Consider the following 25,262-nt stretch of genomic DNA (forward strand, 5'->3'; position numbering starts at 1 on the left):
TATCCGGGAGTGTTTGAAAGAATTTTTAAATCAGTGCAGATTTAAGTATTGTAACCAAATCCGAGGACGACTCTTCCTTTAACACTTTCGGCTGTATAGTGAAATGTGGCATGATAAATGCGGGAACAGTGTCGTATTTCTTATCGAGGTAGGGCACGGGTATAATTTCAGCCCAATTACGTGGAGACTAAACTGAAACGTTTACATTTCAAATACACTTGTACTAACTAGGACAATATTGTATACTGAAATCAGTGCCGATCAAGACAATGATCTCAGATTCGGTTCAATGGCGGACACATGTTAGCTTCTATTGTAGGACCTATGTTTCCATCAATCTCAGTTTCGCTACTGTTTATGGTACATCCTGTATAGTTTCTATCTGCTTTGTTACATAAACGCTACTTCTATCCCAGATCCGCTAGTAGACCTATAACTACACGGGCAGCGTTCTAGCTTGCGGCCCCGCGGTCTCAGGCGCTTTGCCACGGCTTGCCCGGCTCCCCCCGTCCTGCGTTCGGCATGGGTGTCTGTGATGTCCTTAGCGTAAGTTAGTCTAAGTAGTGTGAGCCTAGGGACCGACGACCTCAGCAGTTTTGTCCCATAGGAACTTACCACAATTTCCAATTTTTTCCATATTGCGAAACAGTGTGCTGATGCACTTCATGGTCGATGGTGATCTGACACATCGTCAGGTAGAGTGTGATTTTGGGTTTGTTTCCCACATTCGTTTAACCAAGCGATTGACTGCTCACCATTGCCAGACAAAAAGTTAAAATATAGTAAGAAAAAGAATGAAGTTTATAGCGTCTAAAGACGGAGCTGCGTAGGTATTCTCTCGTTTTGGTCAAGTGATGATCGTGATGGGAGGAAGGACATCTGGCCAACATTAAAATGAAATAAATTTATCACATCACGAAAAGAGTTTTTGTGTGTATGTTTATAGCTCCTGGTAAAAGTCGGAAACAACAGTCAGAATACGAAAAGAACACCTATTGTATGTTTTAATGAAGAATTAGGCTGTGCTAAATTTGACAGGGTATCGTGCACAAAATAAGGTTCCTTCCCACTAGAGAAATGAGCTTTCTTAGCGCGACACCAACTGTCGCCAAGGCGACTCAAGTTTGTTCGCGCTGCTGTCGCAGGCGTAGCACCTCTTACTTTTGGGCAAGCAAAGCACAGTTATGTGACCCTGACTTGTCACTGGAGTTTTCGAAAAGCCACCCAGATACATTCTTCGGTAAGAAAGCCTAAAACCAATCGAAACAATGTTACAATACAATAGCAGCGCTTCAGTACTCAACCGCGCTGCTGCTACGGCCGCTGGTTCGAATGCTGCCTCGGGCATGGATGTGTGTCATGATGACCTCAGAAGTTAAGTCCCGTAAGTGCTCAGAGCCAGAGTCACAATAGCAGCATGAATAAACAGCGTCGCTCAGGTACAGTGCGTCGCTCAAGCACATTATAACGTGTGTCCTCATGCCTCATTTTCTGTGTTTACTTCATTAATCATCACAGTTCTCCAATAAAAGTAGTTCTTAAATACGCTATTGTGCACACAAACCTCTAATCTACGTTTTAGTTCAGAGTGCTATGCTTTCAGTACGGTATAGTGTCTACTGTACGAATAATTCTTTGTATACAAAGAGAAAACAGTTCGTCAAAATTAAAACAGTTCAGGAAATGCTTTGTAAAACGTTACCTCCTTAAAGCCAATTGGCTCGTTTAACACACACTATAAGAAGAAAGAGACACACCACGAAGGAATTACTCGTATGGGTCGGAAATCGGTAGATGAGAAGAACATGTGCAGACAAACAAATGATAATTTCAGAAAAACCGGACTATCTATTTAAGAGACAGAGACTCGCAAATTGAGCAAGTCAATAACACGTTGATCCATCTCTGGCCGTTATGCAAGCAGTTGTTCGGCTTGGCACTGATTTGTTGGATGGCCTTCTGAGGGACATCGTGCCAAATTCTGTCCAATTGGCGCGTTAAATCGTGAAAATCGCGAATTCGTTAGCGGGCCCTGCCCGTAATGCTCCAAGCGTTTTCAACTGGGAAGAGATCCGGCCACCTTGACGGCCAAAGTAGGAGTTGGCAAACACGAAGACAAGCAGTAGAAATTGTCGTCGTCTGAGGACGGGCGTTACATTTTGTGCTGCGACCTCGAGCGCTGCGGTGGAGAGGGAAGAGCACGGATTAGAGTATACGAAGGAGGAAGTAAACTGGTAAATCTGATTGGAAAAGGAGGTGCCATCAGTTGACTGGAAAAATAACTCGGAACCAACTAGCCCAGCCGTTTACAATTTGATTTAGTGATGCACATGCAATAACAAGAAACAGTACGAATAAAGTTGCATAAAAAGCGTTAAGAATACACTGAGGATAGTAAAGCAACATACTGAATCAGGGGCAGTACCGAATCGTAGTAAAACTCCTTATTGGGAGCCGGAGACTTCAAGTCTTTGAATAAAACCGTAAAAATAAATGAGGTTTTAGTTTAGCGGGGGCACATAATACGACGTGAAATAACGTGCCATAGTCATGAGCTGAAACAACATACATATGTTAAGCTGAATAAGATGCTACAGTCTGTGATTATATCTGAGATGGAATGATTATGATTTTCCGGGTGATTGGTGATGACGGATTTGGAACTGCTAAGGTCCAAGCTCTGATGTTCTCTGAACTGTATGGTCCAGGAGCGGCCAGTTTGTCCCTTGTAAGTGGAAGTACACTCACAAAAATGGATGTGACAGGCACCCGATTGCGTGTAGCAATTGCCTTCTCTGGTTTCGTAGTGTTTAATTACGTGTCTGACCGTATTGGGGATATAGAATGTTGATGCAATCCCCTCTTTTTGAAGCCTTTTACCGACCATATCAGATATAACGCCAACGTGTGGAATTCTGCAAAAAACAATACTAGTACCGGCGGAGGTGCGAGTCCTCCCTCGGGCATGGATGTGTGTGTTTGTCCTTAGGTTAATTTAGGTTAAGTAGTGTGTAAGCTTAGGGACTGATGACCTTAGCAGTTAAGTCCCATAAGATTTCATACACACTTGAACATTTTTTTGAACGTTACTAGTAGATGATAGGGCAATCTGGTACCACTTGTTAGATGCGACCTTCGATTGCATTTGCTGGAGATGAACATCAACAACGCTGGTAACCATTATAATGTGCTATGAATTTAGGGATAACCAGCTCTCGCTGGTAGTTTTGTTTTGAGAGAGGGACTCTAATTGCGCGGTAAAGCATTACACGAAGAGCAGCCAGTTTATGCTGCTTTGGATGGACTGAAGAGCAATCAATCATCCTACAACTGAAGCGGTATTTTCGATCTCTACTATAATGCTCAGTTGAGGATGTTCCTCCAGCGAAACTGTTTGGCGTATCTAAAATGTTAAGATTCCTAAATAAGCCGAATTGATGCCTGCCGTTGATGTTCATAATTGTCAAATCTAAGAAATTAATGACTGCTCTCCTCGTTTTCGAGTGTAAATTTTTTTGGTATGCATACTGATCAGGATTTGTGCAATGGGAAAGTGAACAAAAGAATGCGTTTTACTGACTCAGAAATTAAAAAATGCAACAGATATGCTAAAGACACTACCTACAACACTCTTGTCCGTCCTGTTCTTGAGTATTGCTGCGTCGTATGGGATACTTACTACACTGGATTGACGGAGGATATCAAAAAAGTTGAAAGAAAGGCAGTTCTTTTCTGTTATAGTGAAAAACGAAAAGTGTGTCACGGATAAGTTAAACTAGTTGGGCTGGAAATTGTTACAGGCGTATCTTCTTGCGATGAGATCTTTTCACGAAATTTCATCAACCAACTTCTTCTCTGAATAAGGAAGTATTTTGTTGACTCCCTTCTCTAAAGGGATAGTGACCACCGTAATCAAATAAGAGAAATCAGAGCTCACAGGTTTAACTGTTTGTGTTTCCCATTCTGTGCTCGGGAGTGAAACAGTAGATAAATTGTATGAAAGTTGTTCGAGCAACTGTCTGCCAGTCAATTGTGAATTGCAGTGGAGTCATGTATGTGTCAATGAATATCAGTTTCATCCTTGGTGCCTATGGGAAGTATTGTAATGTCATATGAATACATTTTAAATAAATAGTTTTCGCACTGCCTTCTAGTTTTCGTTAAAAACTTTGCTCCTCTACAGTTGACAAATCCGCTGTTATTCCAGTGAGGGAGTAGCCCCTTAGCCACTCCATCTTTTTGCCAATATCTAATATTATAAAAAGAAAAGCAGCTAAAATCAAACAGTTTCGAGTAGTGATACAAATTTCTCTACTGCACAGCTATTCATCTCAGTTGTCTCTTTGATGGGAATGTCAGTATAAGGATTATTAACGATGCAACTTCGCATCGCTCGAAATGTCTACTAGGCACGAAGTCCATTTTCTAATAATTTCTGATATGGACCGATTGTTCATACGTTTAGGCTATATATTCTTTAGTATATTAACGGTTTATTCGGTTTGTAATATGGACCACCGTCAGCGCACATAGCCTATGCAGTTTCACTTGTCCTCTCAGTTTAGACAATTGCAGATTCACCACTTTGAGATGTTCCTTTCCTTTTGGCATACAATTATTATCTTCTATCAAAATTCTAACCTTAATTTGGAACTTTATAATGGGGTATTTTGGTATTTTGGAAGTACCAATCCAATTAAAAACATGAATCGTTTAATCAATACAATCACCCTCCCTGATAATCAAAAGTGTGTTGCCATTATTCACTTTTTCGAGCAGTCAGTTTGGTATAAATTCCTTTCGCGGTTTTTATGCACTTACTTTGGTCGCAGCACGATTTTTTAAAGGTGATTATCAAAACTTTTCGATATTCCCTCTAGTTTTTGTAATGTCAGATAGTTACATAGTTTACCGAAGAAAGCTGCATTGCACGTATGGGGTCGAGCATGACAGATAAATTCTTTACGTGCAGAGGGCTATAGCTTTTTCATGGCGGCAAGCCTGTCATTAAATAACATCGTTGGAATTTACGTTAGTTATCTCATGTTCGCGTTGCTGTGTCTTTCCAGGATGTTCTCGTATCTTTGTGGAAGCGTAGACTTCCGTAGCGCAGGAGATGCGGGAGGCAGCATATAACTCCCCTTGTGGATGTCAACCATATTAGATATTACGGTATGAAACGATGTCACGAAGTAGAGTTCTTATTTCCTAGCTGTCCAAGTTAATTAACATTTTTGTAATTTCATATTAAGCATGGAAGTGTGGAAAAGTTTAATAGTAGCAAGTTTGTCTGGTGACGATTTCTGGCAATTTAATGTCGTACTTATATACCTTTAAAACATAAAATAAAATGTCACAACCAATTGAAAAAAAGAACTTCTCTAAAATAATATTGTGACAAATATCACGTCATTATTTTACGTAAAATGTAAGACGTTTGACAGTCATGTGTCGAACGTGCAATTAAAGTAGCAAAGGAAATTACTTTTTCTTGCTCGAATGTAACCGAAGAAGAAGTTGCCAGTGCTGCAGCAGAATAACGTAAATAAAACATTATTCCCAAGGTATACCGCATGAAATATTAGCATCAGCGGGGGAGAACTATTTAAATAAAAGAGCAACATCGAAACGTACAATTTAAAGGCAAAAATGGGCCTCTTAAGGTCTACGTGCTCGCGCTTTTACGCAATTGCAATGAAATATTCGCAAACTGTTGCTCTTCCTCCCTTTATATCAAATCTCCAGTAACATAACTAGATACATTTGGCATTGTTACTTACTTAACATTACTTCATCAGTATTCAGTCCCTTAATAATATTTCACTCTTTCCGCTGTCATGTAGTGTGAGAATTTTCTATTATTTTCTCGCCACTTTGTTGCCGTTCATGCTACGTTTGTTACGAGATTTTTTTGTATGTTTCTTAGCTCACCGGCATTAAACTGGTTTTATGCAGTTCCCCACCTATCTTCTTCGTTTCAGCATAGATATGCATACCGCGTCACTCATGATCTATTCATTGTTAGCCCTTACTCTTTGGGTCTTTTCTTTCGTCATTTCTTCAGCTTCAGTTTTCAGCTAAAATAAATATCTCCAATATTCTGTCTCTTCAACTCCTAGCGTTCTCAAATAGGCGGTATTTTTCTTCTTGACTAGTCGTAGGACGTGTTCATCTCTTACTCGATTAATCTCTCTTATCTTCAATAGTCTTCGGCAACACCACATTTTAAAGGCTTCAAATTATTTTAATTCGTGTCTTCGGCGTTGTCGACATTTCACAGCCATCGACAGCTGTGCTCCAAACATTGATTCTTTTTTTCTGGTTTAAAGGTTAATATACTTGGATGTCAGTAGATTTTCGTTTTGGTACAAAGTCCTTTTATTTTGTGCAATAATTGTCACCAAATTTTTGTTGCAACTATCTTATTTGTCTATTTTACCTTCGACATATAATGACAGACGCCCTGAAAAATATATTTATTACAGTAAATCCTATTTCTTTTAAACCCGGTGACAACTCATGTGTAGTCTTTCCGTCTCTTAAAGGCCCATCGTGTCTCATGGCAAGGAGTATAATTGGGTGCTCTATCATCAAAAATTGTTCAAATGGCTCTGAGCACTATGGGACTTAACTTCTGAGGTCATCAGTACTCTAGAAATTAGAACTACTTAAACCTACCTAACCTAAGGGCATCACACACATCCATGCCCGAGGCAGGATTCGAATCTGCGACCGTAGCGGTAGCGCGGTTCCAGACTGTAGCGCCTAGAACCGCTCGGCCACCCCGGCCGGCCCTCTATCATCATATCCAAAATACTCATGATCGCACTTAGACTTTCAAGCAACATCACAAGACTGAAAGTGAAAGCCAGAAATACACTGATATGCAAAATTTAAAGACGAAAATAACTTTCGCATATGTGCCACTGATAAGTAAGGTAGCTCAATGCAACTTGGCCCATACATAGAAAGAGCTGCTACAGTATAGTATAGAAGGTAACCGAAATAAATACACAATGAGACGATCGGAAATATCACTTTTGTTCAAAGAAAATAATTACACAGAAATTACTACGATTCGTGATGATTACCTGGGCGTTAGAAAAGGAGGCACATGGTTCTTAATGGGAGTGTGTTCACTGAGGGATGCACGGCTCGTTTTCATGGAATCTATGGTTTGTCACCTTCTATTACGGTACTGCCTCCTCGTTTTCTTATTCCATTTACTGGCGTTATTAACTTCCTACCTTACTTGCCCGTGAGAGGCAGCAGCAGTGCGTATCGATAAGTGCACTGTCGTACCATCTCTGGAGCGACCGATAGTATTTCCGGCTCGTCGTGTGTCTGGTAGTCAGTTGGAGACGGACCAGCAGTGCAGTCGGGACACAGCAGCAGTAAAGTCGGGGACGGAGTGCTGGTGAGGTGCGGATAACCAGTGCTCGCCGACTGCTGGCGACACATATGAACTGTCCGACGGAAGGAGATTGGAGCGAGACGACCGTTGGTTGGTCGTTCGTTTGGTCCTGTCATCGGCCAACGTATACGAGTATTTGGTCCTTTCACCGTCTCCGGGCCTGGACAGTTGGTCGGTTGGCGCGCAGCAGCGACGAAATCTCTGTCGCGCCTTCTCTGGTCGGGACTGCTGGCGGTGTGCAGTTGCGGTTAAAGTGTGAGGTGCTGCTTGCGAGTGCCGCGAAGTTCGTCGCTCACCGATCTTGGGCATGAAAGTTGAGTCCTCACGTAACTTACTATTGGGCCTCAACTGTTTACATTACTTCGTTTGATGCTGGTTGTCGCTTTTGGGACATCCTCGCGAGCAACAAAGTGAGTGTACTCAAGTTGGCTAAGATTCCATCCATCTCCCTGTGGAGCTTAACTTAATTTGTTCCCTGTTATTGAAGTTGACCAAAGGAATCTTCTGCCTTGTGGCCGTTGATGTTCCGGTTACCTGCCCTGGTCATTGACGTAATTTTCGGCACAGTATTTTCCTCGTTGTGGTTCAAATGGTTCAAATGGCTCTGAGTACTATGGGACTCAACTGCTGTGGTTATGAGTCCCCTAGAACTTAGAACTACTTAAACCTAACTAACCTAAGGACATCACACACATCCATGCCCGAGGCAGGATTCGAACCTGCGACCGTAGCAGTCGCACGGTTCCGGACAGCGCGCCTAGAACCGCGAGACCACCGCGGCATGCTTCTGTGTGTCGATGTATTGAAATCGTGTGGTCGTTTTGCTTGTTGCGTGGACCGGAACTGATTTTGTTGATTGGTCGGTCTGCTGTCTGTCGGTTGGGTTGCCTTCAGATTAAGAAGTCGTTGGACAGGCTACCTGTCGGACCTAAACGGCCGTTAGTGTTACAATCTGAGGCCGACCCTTGGAAACCTCTGAGCCCCGTTCCTTCTGTGTTGCATAGTAATTTCCCTGTTTCGGTTTTAGTTATTTGGTTGATGCGTGGCCTTCAGCCTAGTATCAATATCTCTTAAATTAATGTTCTTGTCTTGCCCTTAAGGCATGAGATTGTTTTGCTTTGTATGGGGCCTTCAGCCAAATTTTGCATGAAATGTTTTACGATAAGGCCTTCTGCCTTTTGATCGAAACTTTTCTTGTAGCTTAATATGCGGCTTCCAGCCAAGTTCCAATAAAATTAAATTGCTAAGGCCTTCAACCTATTTAGATTGAAGATTTAGAAAATATTTTTGTGTGAAACCTCCAGAAGAACCTTGTATTTCAATTTCTTGCTTAGGCCTTGTGTCTTGGGTTTTGAGTGTGGCCTACAGCCGATGTAAAGTTAATCAAAGGAGGTCGATTAAAGTTTTGAGTGTTTTGCACCCTATTTGTAATAGTGTGTGTTGATAAAGTTTGTGTGTTGAGTGTAACTGACAGCAACCTATTTTGGCCCCTTTCCATAACCTAATCCGCTCTGTCCTGCTAGCCTAGGCATTTGATTCACCACGGACGGAAATGTATGCTGAGCAAAGTGATTACATGGTGGCAGATATGTTGGTAAGCAGTTCTTGTGGCGTCCAGTTCTCCGTTAGCGCGATTTTCAACTGCTGGATGACCGTTTGGTGCATATAGACGTGCTGTAATACGTCTCCCCGACACATCACATACGTGTTCTTTGGGAAGTGAGTCGGGGGAACGGGCAGGTCAGTCCTTTCGCCGAATATCCTCTAGTGCCAAGAGCTCCTCTACGTGTGCTGTTCATCTCTGTCGCTCATTGGCACCCGTAAAAACAGAATTATAGCCGAAGGCGCCCGTGAAAAGGCGCACCTGGCGAACGAGTACAGTATTCCAAAAATGCTGACTGGTGAGTTTAAAGATTTGCGGTCAGTACGCCCATGTAACAATTTGCCTCCACACTATAAGACCAGGACCACGAAAACAATCTTGTTTGAGACTGTTCCTGGGTGCACTGCGTATCCGGACCCTTGGCATAGGAGGGTACGACCAGCGTTGTCAAACATGTTCTGTTTGGTGGATCAAGTGAAATGATATAGTGGCGCATAAAGTTGCGTGGGCGTACTGACCTTGAACTCTTTGAAGACGATAGACTCAGCTGTCAGCCTAATTGAGAGACTATCCTCCATCCCCACGAGCGTCTTCTCGGGGGTGCATTCGGCCCTGAGTTTATTTTTATGGAAAACATACGAGACTGCATTGTACCGCACAGTTGGCGGAGCTGTCGGAAGAAGAGGATATACAGCGACTGGACTGGTCTCCATCTTACGCATCCTGTAGAACACATGTGAGATGCGTTATGGAGACGTAGTGTTACACGTCCGAATCACCAACGACCATGCACCAATTATCAACCGCCCAAGTTGAGAGCTGGATCACTCTGTCACAAGAATTGAACAGTCTTGTGGCCAGCGTAGGAGCACGATGCAGAGCTTGTATTGTTATCCGTGGTGATCACACACTCTATTAAAGAATATTTCCCACCTTTTTTAATATCAAGGAATAATTATGAATCTCAGTGATCAGTATAATTATTGTGTTTCAATAAGAATATCATTTCTGTACGTCTCATTGATTATTTCTTTCATATACCTTCTGTACCATAATATAGCAGCTCTTTCTGTGTGTGGACCAGGAGGAATCTAGCTATCTTACTTGGCAGTGACACAACATGCGAAGTTTACTTTCGCAGTTAACTTTGATATACTAGTGTAATATCCTCACAGCCGGCCGCTGTGGTCGAGCGGTTCTAGGAGCTTCTGTCTGGAACCGCGCGACCGCTGCTGTCGCAGGTTCAAATCCTGCCTCGGGCATTGATATTTGTGATGTCCTTAGGTTAGTTAGGTCTAAGTAGTTCTAAGTTCTAGGGGACTGATGACCTCTGATGTTAAGTCCCATAGTGCTCAGAGCCATTTGAACCAATAACCTTAGAAAAACAACCAGCATACAGTGGGACTCTAGGCAGCGAACGTTAAGAACAAATGCATCGGGTGAGAAAATAAAAAGAGACAATATCCTTTCAGAAACGCCGTGGTCACACAGCGATCTTATGCGGCAAGGAACCGGCAAAGATTTTATTGCAATGTGTTACCCCGTGCTATGATACGAATGCCCTAACTGTTACAGGTCAGACATCCTCAAAGAGCTATTGAGTGAGTAGTGAGAAGATGGGAATGTGAAAAGTACAAGTTATAAATGACATCCAGCTACGTCTACCAGTTGGAATCTCCTTCCTGGACACTAAGACAAGTGGAACACATTGTGCGCTCTCCATCGCCTAAGCTAGCAATGTCCCCGTGGGTCGCTCGCTCCCTCGCTGGCTCTGTGCCGCTTCCTACAAATTCCAAATCATACTGAGGTTGCTCACTTTTGGTCATCCATGGTGTGATATGCTGCGCACTTGTAACCACACGTTAACTTTAAGGAACGTGTTTCATATAAGCAGTAATTTCATTTTTGTGTTTCATTGTATTGATGCATTTAACACAAAACGAAAAGTAAATTAAAAGGAGACTTCATGTTTATCAACATTCATCCGGCCCTTTAATAGTTTCACGTCTCAGTTTAACAATTAGTCTCCCACCATGCCAATCAACTGAACACACTATTACCCTTAATTTCTTTTATTTTGTGTTCATATTAAGCTACCGTTTACTGCTGTGTAATTAGTGGATATTGTTATGCTTTTCCTTGTCCGAGCCGCAATGGATAAAATCACCCACAAGATGTAGTGGAACTGGGTAATATCTAAAACAATGAAGATGCTCTTCGTGGAATCATTGATATTCCTGTGTTCTTGTACGGCTGCGAGACGTGGGCTGTGAAAGATAGAGACAAGAGCGGAATTGATGCCTTTCAGATGTGGTTTTGGTGGAAGATGGTACGGGTAGCATGGGCAGCAAGAAGAACCTATGCTTCCATTATAGAAGAGCTTAGCGTTACAAGAAATTTATCTTCTTGTATCAGCCATGCATACTTCAATTTCTTTGTATACATTTTGATACGAGGAAGGCATAATTTAGAAAAGTCGATCTTGCAAGGGAAAGTCCAAGACAGAAGACTACGAAGAGGAGTAGCAAGTAGATAGTTGGATGAAGAGAAGATTGGCAGCCCACATCATCACATCGTATTCAGAGAAGCTGAAGATCACTGTGGATATCCACTCCTGGAAATGGAAAAAAGAACACATTGACACCGGTGTGTCAGACCCACCATACTTGCTCCGGACACTGCGAGAGGGCTGTACAAGCAATGATCACACGCACGGCACAGCCGACACACCAGGAACCGCGGTGTTGGCCGTCGAATGGCGCTAGCTGCGCAGCATTTGTGCACCGCCGCCGTCAGTGTCAGCCATTTTGCCGTGGCATACGGAGCTCCATCGCAGTCTTTAACACTGGTAGCATGCCGCGACAGCGTGGACGTGAACCGTATGTGCAATTGAAGGACTTTGAGCGAGGGCGTATAGTGGGCATGCGGGAGGCCGAGTGGACGTACCGCCGAATTGCTCAACACGTGGGGCGTGAGGTCTCCACAGTACATCAATGTTGTCGCCAGTGGTCGGCGGAAGGTGCACGTGCCCGTCGACCTGGGACCGGACCACAGCGACGCACGGATGCACGCCAAGACCGTAGGATCCTACGCAGTACCGTAGGGGACCGCACCGCCACTTCCCAGCAAATTAGGGACACTGTTGCTCCTGGGGTATCGGCGAGGACCATTCGTAACCGTCTCCATGAAGCTGGGCTACGGTCCCGCACACCGTTAGGCCGTCTTCCACTCACGCCCCAACATCGTGCAGCCCGCCTCCAGTGGTGTCGCGACAGACGTGAATGGAGGGACGAATGGAGACGTGTCGTTTTCAGCGATGAGAGTCGCTTCTGCCTTGGTGCCAATGATGGTCATATGCGTGTTTGGTGCCGTGCAGGTGAGCGCCACAATCAGGACTGCATACGACCGAGGCACACAGGGCCAACACCCGGCATCATGGTGTGGCGAGCGATCTCCTACACTGGCCGTACACCTCTGGTGATCGTCGAGGGGACACTGAATAGTGCACGGTACATCCAAACCGTCATCGAACCCATCGTTCTACCATTCCTAGACCGGCAAAGGAACTTGCTGTTCCAACAGGACAATGCACGTCCGCATGTATCCCGTGCCACCCAACGTGCTCTAGAAGGTGTCAGTCAACTACCCTGGCCAGCAAGCTCTCCGGATCTGTCCCCCATTGATCATGTTTGGGACTGGATGAAGCGTCGTCTCACGCGGTCTGCACGTCCAGCACGAACGCTGGTCCAACTGAGGCGCCAGTTGGCAATGGCATGGCAAGCCGTTCCACAGGACTACATCCAGCATCTCTACGATCGTCTCCATGGGAGAATAGCAGCCTGCATTGCTGCGAAAGGTGGATATACACTGTACTAGTGCCGACATTGTGCATGCTCTGTTGCCTGTGTCTATGTGCCTGTGGTTCTGTCAGTGTGATCATGTGATGTATAGGACCCCAGGAATGTGCCAATAAAGTTTCCCATTCCTGGGACAATGAATTCACGGTGTTCTTATTTCAATTTCCAGGAGTGTATATATATATCAGTTCATGACACCAATTCTTACAAATTTCAAAACTCTATCTCTCTCCCCACGCCCACCACTGCTGGCGGATCACCTCCAACTGCGCAACGCTACGTGCTGTTAGCATCCAGCTGTCGCTGCCCAACACTACAATGGCAGACAACAATGCAAACCAGCCACAGACTGCACAAGTCACAGCCAGTGATTTTCATGCAGAGCGCTATGTGGAGCCGGCGTTACCAATAAAAAAACCTAAACAGCCTAGTTACATAGCCCCCATGCGCCCCACAAAAAAATTACAAATTGTTTTGGGCAGTCGCCAAGACAGATTTGAAAAATTTTTTCATAATTACAATGACAAAGAAATGAAATGCACACACTTATCGATACAATGTTGGTCAAAAGCTAAAATTTTCTCACAGTCCACAAAGACAGTCCTGATCATTCATCAAAGTAAAATTGCAGTGTTTTTCTCAAAGTCTGAGTAGTAAAAGAAAATGCACACGGAAGTAGTGGATTTCCATGCCGTCTTGAAGAAGTAGTGTTGTTATTTCAACGAAAGAAAGTGCTGACTCTCGATATGGAGACAGGTAATGGGCCACAGCAGAGTCAGTCGACGTTGAAGACTATCGGTAGGTAGGTCATCACAGAGGAGACCCACTGTAGTCCTGGTAGAGATTACTATTGGTGGGCCACCAGAGGTGCAGACCCACTGCAGTCCTTGTAGAAATAATGGTATTGGTGGGTCATCAAAGGTGTAGAACCACTGTAGTCCTTGTAGAGATGGCCAGCAGCCATCTGTTGCGAATGTGCAGGTGCACAATCACCCTCGAAGAGTCTTGCGAAGAATATAGCATGTCCATAAACCACCACTTGTCCAATAACAAAGAATTGGTTTGAAATGTCCTTAGAACCAGCAGTGCTGTTATCCAGTCCCTTACTGAATTATTAACACACGTGCAAACACTATCAGTCCCTACTTCTCACATATTGTCCATATACTATGACCAACAGAAACGTGTGCAGTGAAATGTAATTTACAAGTTACTTAATTTGATGAACTGGTGTTAATTACAATTTTATAACATAAGAATACGATAACAAAGGTACAAAATACATCTTTAAAGAACATAACAATACAAATAACATTTGCACTAGTACAGGCTTTACAAAAGAATCGAAATAGCAAATACATCAGTGTCACAAAAATTACGACATAAGTACATACATAAAAGATCAGAATAACTTTTGAAACATCAGCTTCACACATGAGCATTAGAACAAAACAGAATAAATAATGTGTAAACATCTTTACTAAGTAAATAACATGTTGTTAATGCAAATTATATTTAAGGATAACAGTATTCCTCATCATAGTGAATGTAGCTTAGTATTAGAAGAGAAAAAATTCTATGAACAGTACACAGAGACAGGAAGAAAACAAATACACAAGGGTACACAAACGCATAGTGGGATAACACAAGAGGAAAGGGCAGGGTTTGTTTTCAGGGTAACATTTGGTACTGCACTTCAACCCAAAACTTCATTCTGTAGATCTTTCGTCGTATCTCAACATTTGTTTCCTCCAAAAAAAATCCTATCCAAGCATGCTTTCTATATTCTGTTCACATCCTCTTTCAAAAATAGTTTTTCTCCACTGTACACTACTTTTTTGGCCAAACCATTTTCTTATAGCTTCTCAATGCGTTTCTTCCAATTCATCATAGTTGTTTTCTTATATAGTCTACCCCCTCTTAAGCTAACATAAAATCTACTGAGCTCAGATGCTAAACAAAGGGACGACGCAATGCAGCAGCACAAAACAATTAATACAAACAGCAATGACAAAAAAATGCAAGTAAGCAAAGCAAGCAGCAATAAATGTAATAACTTATATCTAAACATGACAAAGCTGAAGCAGAAAAAATATTACAGTTTAAATGTTTAATACCTATGTCACATCTTAACACTAGAGTGATGCATCATGAGAACATACGCTAGCAGATAAGTTACCAAATCGTAAAAAAATTATTTTTGCAATTCCTGTGAAGGGAAATGTCTATTTGTGCTCTCTTTTCCAAGAAAGTAGATCATAAAATGATTCTTTACTGGGTCTGTAGACAGAAATTAGTTATATTAGTACATGTATTAAATTTTATTTTAACCAATGCTGCAGTGCAGCAAGAAACTAGATATTAAACAAAATAGGCAAAGCAAGGCGTGAAACGTCATCCGCTAGCCATAAGTCATTTCATAATGCAGTAAACAATCTTCCAACTAGCAAGACAATAGACATGCAATGTTTCTCATCATTTCATTTCAGTAAATATCATAAATTAAGAACTCCAAAGTGTAATCATATGTTTTCAAGTATGAGCGTGTCTTATTTGCGACGCTTTCTACAAAGAAATGTCAATAGCGAGGATAATGCCCCCTTTTTTTTTACCTGTGCCTCTGAAAGGCACACAATAATGGTTTTTTTCCCAGGCGACTGTCGCACAGTTGGGTGCCCACGACACATTACGTGCAGGTGGCCACTTACCTTTCTTACTGAAAAATTTACGACAGCAGTTTCCGCTACAGCGACAATCTCATATACAAATATTTTCACAGGTTGAGAATTTGCGTTAGAAATCTGTAGAAACAAAATCCTTTAAATATAATAGTGTCCAAAACATTTTCACCAGCATAGTGATACATTCACGCATATACACACATTTCATAACACTTAAAGTACGATTCTCGGTTTCCAACATCCTTTTTTACAAAGCAGAGTCCCTAACCACTACTCATTATTCCTTGCTTTATTACACATATACATATTCGTAGACACTTCTTCAATATTTCATCATAATAAATAAGTAGCATAATCAAATTCCTCATATAGCATCAGCTTATTGATCATAAAGACAACGCAACAGCATAATACACATACTCATCGTAATAATAAAATCATAACACCTCAGTCAACTCTCAAAATCGTCATAGCTTCCTCCAATAATTTCAAAACCTAAAAAAAAAATTCTCTGCTCATGTCAAAAGTGTCATCTGCCTCAAACGTACTTTAAAGATTATGATCCCATACCAAATACATCATTCAAAGCTCTCATAGTATCACAATGGTTCCGAAAAAATATGAACATTTCACAAAGTACAGACAAAATACAATTTCATAAGTGTGAAATTATCCATCTGCATAATTACATAAACATCTGTCACTGATGTAGCAAAATAAATATTTGTCTCTCTCTTAGTTAAATGATCAGATAGCTGTGTAATTCTGTGTTAGAGAAATATGGTACCGATGTGTAAAGTTGTATAAGCAAATACCGTATTAGCTAGGGCTCCTTGTGCTTGCCATACACATGGTACACAAAGTAAGCGTGTACCCCCCTGAGGATTAATGTAATTATATTCTCAGATGTTACAGATTACAGCAATGGAATGAAATGTATCACGGAAAACCTTTGTATCATTGTATTTCAAATATCTTTAAAAATAAATGTTTTAAGTACAAAATTAGTCACTCAAATACGCGTACTGTAGCGCTAAACTGTGTGTCGTGTTGTAAGATAATCTCTGTGGAAGTGTCGTAGTTATCGTCCTCCGAAAGCTAAGTTCTACAGAAGTCAATGTGCTTACCTCATGATAAACAAAAGTGAAATGCTTTGCGTATAGATATCGTAGTTACTACGCTTATTGCCGTGATGGAGTAAGTACTGTACTGTAACGTATTGTTGTGCTACAGAAAAGGCTGTCTCATTGTAGCTATACCACAAAGTTACTACTAAAACATGTTTTACTTTCCAGAATAATACAGAAAAAATATGCAGATATGAAACACATAAACCGCAAAAGCAACATGGTAAATTGTTACTTATTAGCAGCATCGTGATAAAATCGTGTAGCTGTCACATAAACTAACCACTGTGTCATCTGGTATCTCACAGAAAGTACTTTAAATCCAGAATGTATTTTCAAGTAAACCCAAAATGTTGCATTAAAATCTCATTAGCAGTACTGGTAAATGTTCTAAGTATGTGAGCCTTATAGTCGTTACGTGATCGTGCAACTAACAAGCAAGAATGTACATGCACAATAACACTGTGACGTCTGTTCACTATAACAATGCATTCGTAATTTCTGTTTAAATAAGTTCTCTTGGTTCTTGACTGGATATTTAACTTCAAACATGGTTGCATGTTAACAGATTCTAAGTCTGACAAATTGTACTAGTAGCGTGAAGTGAAATTTTTTATGGCAAAGACAAAGTTAAAAAGCAGATTATCTTTCAATAAACGGTTTTACATGTGAAATGTGGTGTAAACCTTTACTATTCCTAGTACGCAGAGTTTCAACTTCAACGCAATTATCATGTGGTATACGTCGGTAAAGAATACCGGAATTTTTCTCAAGGTTAGCGTCTACGTTATTTTTCTCAGAGCCGGCCGGCGCACGCGGCTGCCTGCGGTGCGAGTCATTGTCTGTCTCTTTGTTGGTGCGCGCCGTTATTGGGATTAGGAGACGTAACTTCCACAAATTCACCTTGACGACAAGGTCCCGCCCTGTTTGAAGATCGCCAGTTGTGATGGAATTCAGGTCTTTCGTTTTGTTGGTAGTTTCTGTAATTTCTTTCTTGTCGGTTAAGTGGTGGAGAATTTCTCCCTGAATCGTTACTGCGAGCTGAACTGTTGTGTCTGAAGTTACTCTGTCTCCCTTGATAGTAATTGTTTTGGTTCCTACATTGTCTGTTTCTACGATTGTCTCTGTTATAATCATTACTACGGAAATGCGATATTTTTCTGTAACTATTACTCTGCCAGTGGTTGTCATATCGGTGGTGTCTATTTGGTTCACGATTTGCGTTGTAAGAATAGCCTTGTCGTGTCCAGTTATTATGTCTTTCATCGCGGAATTGCGACGGATATGACCTGTAATTGTTGTGCTTCTGTTTTCGCGTTCCGCTATTGTCAGTGCCAATTTCCAGTTCTTGTAAGAGTCGCTGAAAAGCTTCAGTGTCGTCTTTGCAACGTCCTACCAAAATAATATGTCGTAAATGTTCAGGGAATTTAGTTAAGCAAATGCGGATGACTTCTGAGGGGCTGTATGGGTTTGACAGGTACTGATTCTTATGTAACACGTCTTCTCAAGACTGGAAAATTCAGATTGTTCAAAGTGTTTCATCATCATTATGCTATGTTTTACTCGGTCTTGTGTAGCTTGAGACCAATATGCTGAGAGGAAAGCATGATAAAATTCTCCTTCACTGTGACAATCGTGAATAACCGATCGCATTCTTACAGCTGGTTCATTCTCCAAGGAGCCACACATAAATTCTAATCTGTCTTCAAATGACCAGTTTGGAGGAAAACAATGAGAGAATTGATGAAGCCACGCTTGTGGATGAATGTCGTTGCCAGAATTCTTAAATGTTTTGAATTTACGTGTAGTAATGAACAGCTTATAGTCAAAATCATCATGTCGGCGAGTCGCATGTCGGTCATTGTTACGTCGTTTCGGCGGTTCCATCTCAAAATTCGGTGTACCTTGCCAGTTTCTTTCATAATTTCCGAAATGCCCTGTGTTATTATTTTGTGGCTGTTCCGTATTTCTATGTCCCTCTTCCCATATTGGAGCGCGAGTGTCCTCTGAAATACGTAATTGTTGTATTACCTGTGTCAGGTGATCTTGTACTTCCCGGATTTCTCTTTGGTCTTGCGTACTAATTTGATATAGACTTTTCTTGAATTTCCTAATTTGTTCGCACTCTTCTGTGTCATGAAAAGCTACCGGTTTTGTGTCATTCAGATTATCATCTATCTTCGTAGATAAATTAGTGAACTGATCCGAAAGTTCGGCTACTTTCTCCGATAGTGGACACATTTCCTCAGTGTGTTTTTCTGAACCAAGTTTCAGAGTGTCCATTTGTGTTGAAATCGAATCTACTGTGTCCTTTAAGTTTTCCTGAGCTTTTGCTAGTTGCGTAACCGAATCGGTGGATGCAACTGAGTCTATTTTAGCTTGCAAGGTGTAGTGATTTTCACGAAAAACAGTTTGCCATTCTTTTATTGCTGCTTCGTGATTCTGTAATGCGTTTTCATGCCGCGAAAAAATAGGTTGCAAATGCTCACAAATTTGTGTTTTTACGTCATTACAGATTTTTTGACATTTCGATTCAATGTTATGTAACTCAGTAGTTAAATCTTCACGTGTTTGTTCAAGTGTGGTGTCTAACTTCCGAAGATTTTGTTCCATTGTGTCTAACTTTTGAAGCTTTTGCTGTGTTTGTCTCTGATTTTGTTCCATTGTGTCTAACGTTTGAAGATTATGTTAAATTGTGTCCAACTGTTGCTGTGTTTGTCTCTGCTTTTGTTCCATTGTGTCTAACTTTTGAAGCTTTTGCTGTGTTTGTCTCTGATTTTGTTTCATTGTGTCTAACTTTTGAAGCTTTTGTCCCATTTGTTGCATTAATTGTAATAACAGTGCACTGGTGTCTGAAACATGTTCCTTAGTGCTATTCGGCAATGTATTTGAACCGGCAATATTCGCAGTTTGAAAAACAGAAAATGTGTCTTGACTTATTTGAGAAACCGGTGAGGATGCAAAACCTGAATCTACAGTATTTGCAAGAATGTGTCCTGTCATTTCGGAATCCTGAGGCGAGTTGTTGCCGACCGATCGATCGATAACTCTTCCCTGTTCACTAATTGTTTCACTGTCTACACCATTGTTTGCAGCCCGCTCCATTTCCCTATGTACAATTACCAAATTACTACTTTGACCATTAGTTAATTCATTACATGGTGGCGCTAACACACTGCTTTCGTCTTCACTGTCATTTCTCAGATTACTTTGGAGCCTAGTATTACGTTTTTCACACGCCATTATAGTCACAATATTTCACACGACAACACAGAAAAGCACAATTTGAAGAGCAAAATAAGAAAACACATTAACATAGCACTGAAAATAATAACTAGTTAATTGCAAGTGCAGCTGCGAAATACTTCGTGCAAAAACTACATGCATGACAAAACTGTTTTACTGTACAAAAATGAAAGACTGCAACTACAAAGGAAATTCTCTCTATTATTACGCACTAGCAATAAACAAAAGCTACACTAATTACACAAACTACAAGAAAAAAATTAGAAGATTCCAGTGAGGTATCCTCGGCTAAGGGTCGACATATGAAACGTCCCCTTTGAAAAATTATACAAGACTGTGCTTAAGCTGACACACAATAGTTTTTAGCGCAACACAATCTGACTTTCAATAATCCCTACAAGAGAATGGCCCTGACTGATATTAACCTATATGTTTCCAAATCACTTACCTCATAAAAATCTTCGTTACTCGAACTACTGCAATACAGCGAGCGCCACTACTTATAGCTAACTAAAAGATTCAAACTACAGAAGTCACTAACTACTGATAGGCACAGTTAGCAAATGAAAGATTTTAATAGAGAACAAACTATGTATTTACCTTTATAGTCGTAATATATATATATCAGTTCATGACACCAATTCTTACATATTTCAAAACTCCGCCATCTCTCTCCCCACGTCCACCACTGCTGGCGGCTCACCTCCAACTGCGCAACGCTACGCGCTGTTAGCATCCAGCTGCCGCTGCCCAACACTACAATGGCAGACAACAATGCAAACCAGCCACAGACTGCACACGGCACAGCCAGTGATTTTTATACAGGGCGCTACGTGGAGGCGGCGTTACCAATAAAAAAACCTAAACAGCCTACTTACACCATCTGCACGAATAGTTTGACGACGTTTGCAGCAGCATGGACTATCAGCTCGGAGACCATGGCTGCGGTTACCCTTGACGCTGCATCACAGACAGGAGCGCCTGCGATGGTGTACTCAACGACGAACCTGGGTGCACGAATGCAAAACGTCATTTTTTCGGATGAATCCAGGTTCTGTTTACAGCATCATTATGGTCTCATCCATGTTTGGCGACATCGCGGTGAACTCACATTGGAAGCGTGTATTCGTCATAAGCCCAGTATGGCCGTGCGGTTCTAGGAGCTTCAGTCTGGAACCGCGTGCCCGCTACGGTCGCAGGTTCGAATCCTGCCTTGGGTATGGACGTGTGTGATGTCCTTAGGTTAGTTAGATTTAAGTAGTTCTAAGTTCTAGGGGACTGATGACCACAGATGTTAAGTGCCACAGTACTCAGAGCCATTTGAACAATTTATTCGTCATTGCCATACTGGCGTATCACCCGGCGTGATGGTATGGGGTGACATTGGTTACACGTCTCGGTCACCTCTTATTTGCATTAACTTCACTTTGAACAGTGGACGTTACATTTCAGATGTGTTACGACCCATGGCTCTACCCTTCATTTGATCCCTGCAAAACCCTACATTTCAGCAGGATAATGCACGACTGCATGTTGCAGGTCCTGTACGGGCCTTTCTGGATACAGAAAGTGTTCGACTGCTGCCCTGGCCAACACATTCTCCAGATCTCTCACCAATTGAAAACGTCTGGTCAATGGCGGCTGAGCAACTGGCTCATCACAATACACCAGTCACACTCTTGATGAACTGTGGTATCGTGTTGAAGCTGCATGGGCAGCTGTACCTGTACGCACCATCCAAGCTCTGTTTGACTCAATGCCCAGGCGTATCAAGGCCGTTATTACGACCAGAGGTGGTTGTTCTGGGTAGTGATTTCTCAGGATCTATGCACCCAAACTGCGTGAAAATGTAATCGCATGTCAGTTATAGTAAAATATATTTGTCCAATGAATACCCGTTTATCATCTGCATTTCTTCTTTGTGTAGCAATTTTAATGTCCAGTAGTGTACTATATCGTGGAATATGTGGTACAGACTTTTTTTTCATCGTTAAATCAATCACTGTCTGCCAACTACTCGTGTAGCCTACTACCGCTTTGTGTGCCAAGAGTGACCGGAAATACTGTGTTTCTAACAACCGTTACATAACATGGATTTATTCATCAGTCATACTGTCACGGTAAATTACTACTTTTCCTTTTGTTCGGTGGTACTTTCAGCGCCATCCTACTTTGGAGAGATGTATTCCGTTGGATAGGAGGCAAAACCATTGTTACTGAGAGTACTTCCAATTTTACATGTCAGAGCGAAAAAAAAAAAGATCCTGAAGAACCTGACCAAATGGTAAAGTTCCTTTGTTTTAAGTGTTTTAATTGTTGGCAGCTGTAAATAGAACGTCCTATTTTCTATGCTAGAAGCGAAATTCGTATATTTTTCGTGTTAGTAAAACACGACGTCGAAAAAACGACTCTTCAAGCGGAAACAGGATTACAAATTCCGCAAATCACTGATATGGCTGTACAATACTTTTTCAGACTTGGGATATGACTGCTGTCTCGGTATCACCCTAGAATGTTAAAGGGTGACTCTGCGACAAAATATGAGGGGTGATCACATTTTGTAACACCATAGCTCTAATACTCCAATGATTTATTTTGGTTTTTGTTTCATTTAATATTATAACGTTGAGCTTCTGTAAATGTGTTTGTTTGAATCGATAACATTAAATTGTATACTCCTTTCTTTGTACAATCTTTGATGTCATGATTTGGTTATATGCAAAGTAGTGTATCTGTCATGTAAATTCTTTGTCCCATTTGGAGGGAACAAATCTTACTGTATATAATTGTAATTCTGTGTGAATAATTTTTTTGTAGAAATGTCAATATGCGCAAATGATTTGTTTTATTTAATACATTTCTTTACTGTTATGTATACTGCTGATCCTCACTTAGGGTTCTTTGTTATTCTGTATGTAAAAGTTGTTGTGGTTCCCCTCAGGGACGGAACTGTGTAGCGCGCAAATTGTGGTTGGTCTAGAAAAAAAAGGTGGAACAAGAGTCAGTCGTGGACGAGCCACCAGTCGGGGACGAACTACCAAATAGTGCACTGCCATGTAAATGTTGCATACTGTGCTGGTCCTGAGAGAGGATTTTTCTACTACTTCCAATGCCTCGGATGGATGGATAAATAGCTGGAACTATTCTGGAATTTGTATCTATCATAGCCACCAAGAAATGACTGAGTCCAGCAATTCTACCTGTAATTCCACCTACCGCCATGCAATCGCCACCACATTGTGTAATTACTGTAATGGAGCACTATAGCAATGTACAGTGAAGGATCAGCTTAACGGATGTGTTAGTGTGCTCAAATATAAGGTAATTTATAACTGAGTTTATGTACCTACCTTGGTTTTTCTCCTTATCATAACACCTCTCAGGTTCCTCTCCGGTTGAACTAAATTGGTTTCCGAGTGTCCCTACTGAAAGAACATTAAAGACCAGTGTTTTGCTAATTGATGCTTCTTGAACATAGTAAAAAGAAAGTTAAAGTGGCAAGAAAGTGGACTAAAGTAATTGATGCTTGCAGAAAATAATTTTTCTATTAAAACTGCTTGTTAATGTGTTGTTGCCAACTTCAAATTAAAAGTTCTGAAGACTGAGGCTTATAAAGTTTTCCTTAGTAAATGATCACATTACTGCCTGTAGTAAATCGCAGAAGGTGAGTCAGTATCTACATATATGTTAATTTTGTGTCTCAATGTAGTAAACGTGGAAAACTGCAGTGTGGAACGTTATATACTCAAGTTTGCTAAGTGTTTGTCTCTCTTGTGTATTTGAAGTGCTTATTAATAATATAACAGGTTTCACAGTTTGTCTATTGGGTTAATGCTCGGTAACAAGTAACGGAAAGACCACTCACTAATTAGGAAAACTTTAATTTCTTTAGTCAAATGATAGTGAGGAGCAACCTGTAAGTGGATTCAAATTAACTTTCATTTTAAATAGTAACGTATTTAACTGAGATAGACTTAACCTATATCCAATTAATGATTCTGCAGTTAATAGTAATAATAACGTTATAACGACCATTCAGTTTGTGTAAGCCCTGAAAGTAATAGTGTGTTTCGGTATCTGTTATAAATTTGCAAATAGTTTGTGCTGCTCCAGTCGTTAGCTTCAATGTTAAAAGATACGTATGTGTTAAGAGTTCACTACACTCGCGTGTGACAAAGTATAGGTTGTGTTTATCCATTAAAGTTACTAATAACTATTTTATTGAACGATAATGTTAATCATTCTCTTGCCTAGTTAGTCTGGCGACCGTTTTCTTTACCCGTTAAACAGTACAGATAGGCAAAATTTTGTTTGTTACTGTTCAAATATTTCCGTAATTCTACTTTCACTTCCGATAAGCCACCTCCGTTAGGTACAACACGGTCAACACAACAAAATTCCTCTCAGAGGGTAACACTGCTGCGTTGCGTTATACCATAATCGCTTTAATAAGATTGTTTTATTTCACAACATGCTTTAAGGTTATGGTACAACAGCAGTAGCAAATTGCAGCAGACGGTAGTGTTATAATTTATCTAGCCGAATTCGGAGTCTTGGTTAAAGACGATGCAAGAACCAAACACATGTGGCTTTCAATATATTAGTTCAACTTCCATTAACTCATTCTGTATTAATAAGTAAAATTGTTATTACATTTTACAGTGACAGTATTGAATTACTTGAGTAAATACAGCCTTATAAGTGTGTCACAGTTTCGAAGTCCTGCATTTACAAAATGAGCCACAGTACAATTTACAAAAGTGACAGCTGATGCTCTTGAGAAGGACGCGTGTGTCACAACGTTTTATTAGATCTGTGAAAGCATGTTGATACTCTTTATGGTAAGAGTGACCCAAAATGGTTCAAATTGCTCTGAGCACTACGGGACTTAACATCTGTGGTCATTGGTCCCCTAGATCGTAGGACTACTTAAACCTAGCTAACCTAAAGACATCACGCACATCCATGTCCGAGGCAGGATTCGAACCTGCGACCGTAGCGGCAACGCGGTTCCAGACTGAAGCGCCTAGAACCGCTCGGCCACTGCGGCCGGCTAAGCGTGACGCAAATAAGACGGATGCACTAGGTTAAGAGGTATAGCTGACGGTTGGTTCCGATCATACCTAGGGCATAAAGTGCAATGAGTACAGACAACTGAAATAATACTGAACTTTCAGTTAAACACTAAGAGAACCAAAATACATAGGAGTTCCGTCGTGGTAGCTTATTAGGACCTATACTGGTTTTTATGTACATGCACTAGGTTAAGAGGTATAGCTGACGGTTGGTTCCGATCATACCTAGGGCATAAAGTGCAATGAGTACAGACAGCTG

Source organism: Schistocerca gregaria, chromosome 3, assembly GCF_023897955.1.
Source record: "Schistocerca gregaria isolate iqSchGreg1 chromosome 3, iqSchGreg1.2, whole genome shotgun sequence".
NCBI classification, from domain to species: Eukaryota; Metazoa; Arthropoda; class Insecta; order Orthoptera; family Acrididae; genus Schistocerca; species Schistocerca gregaria.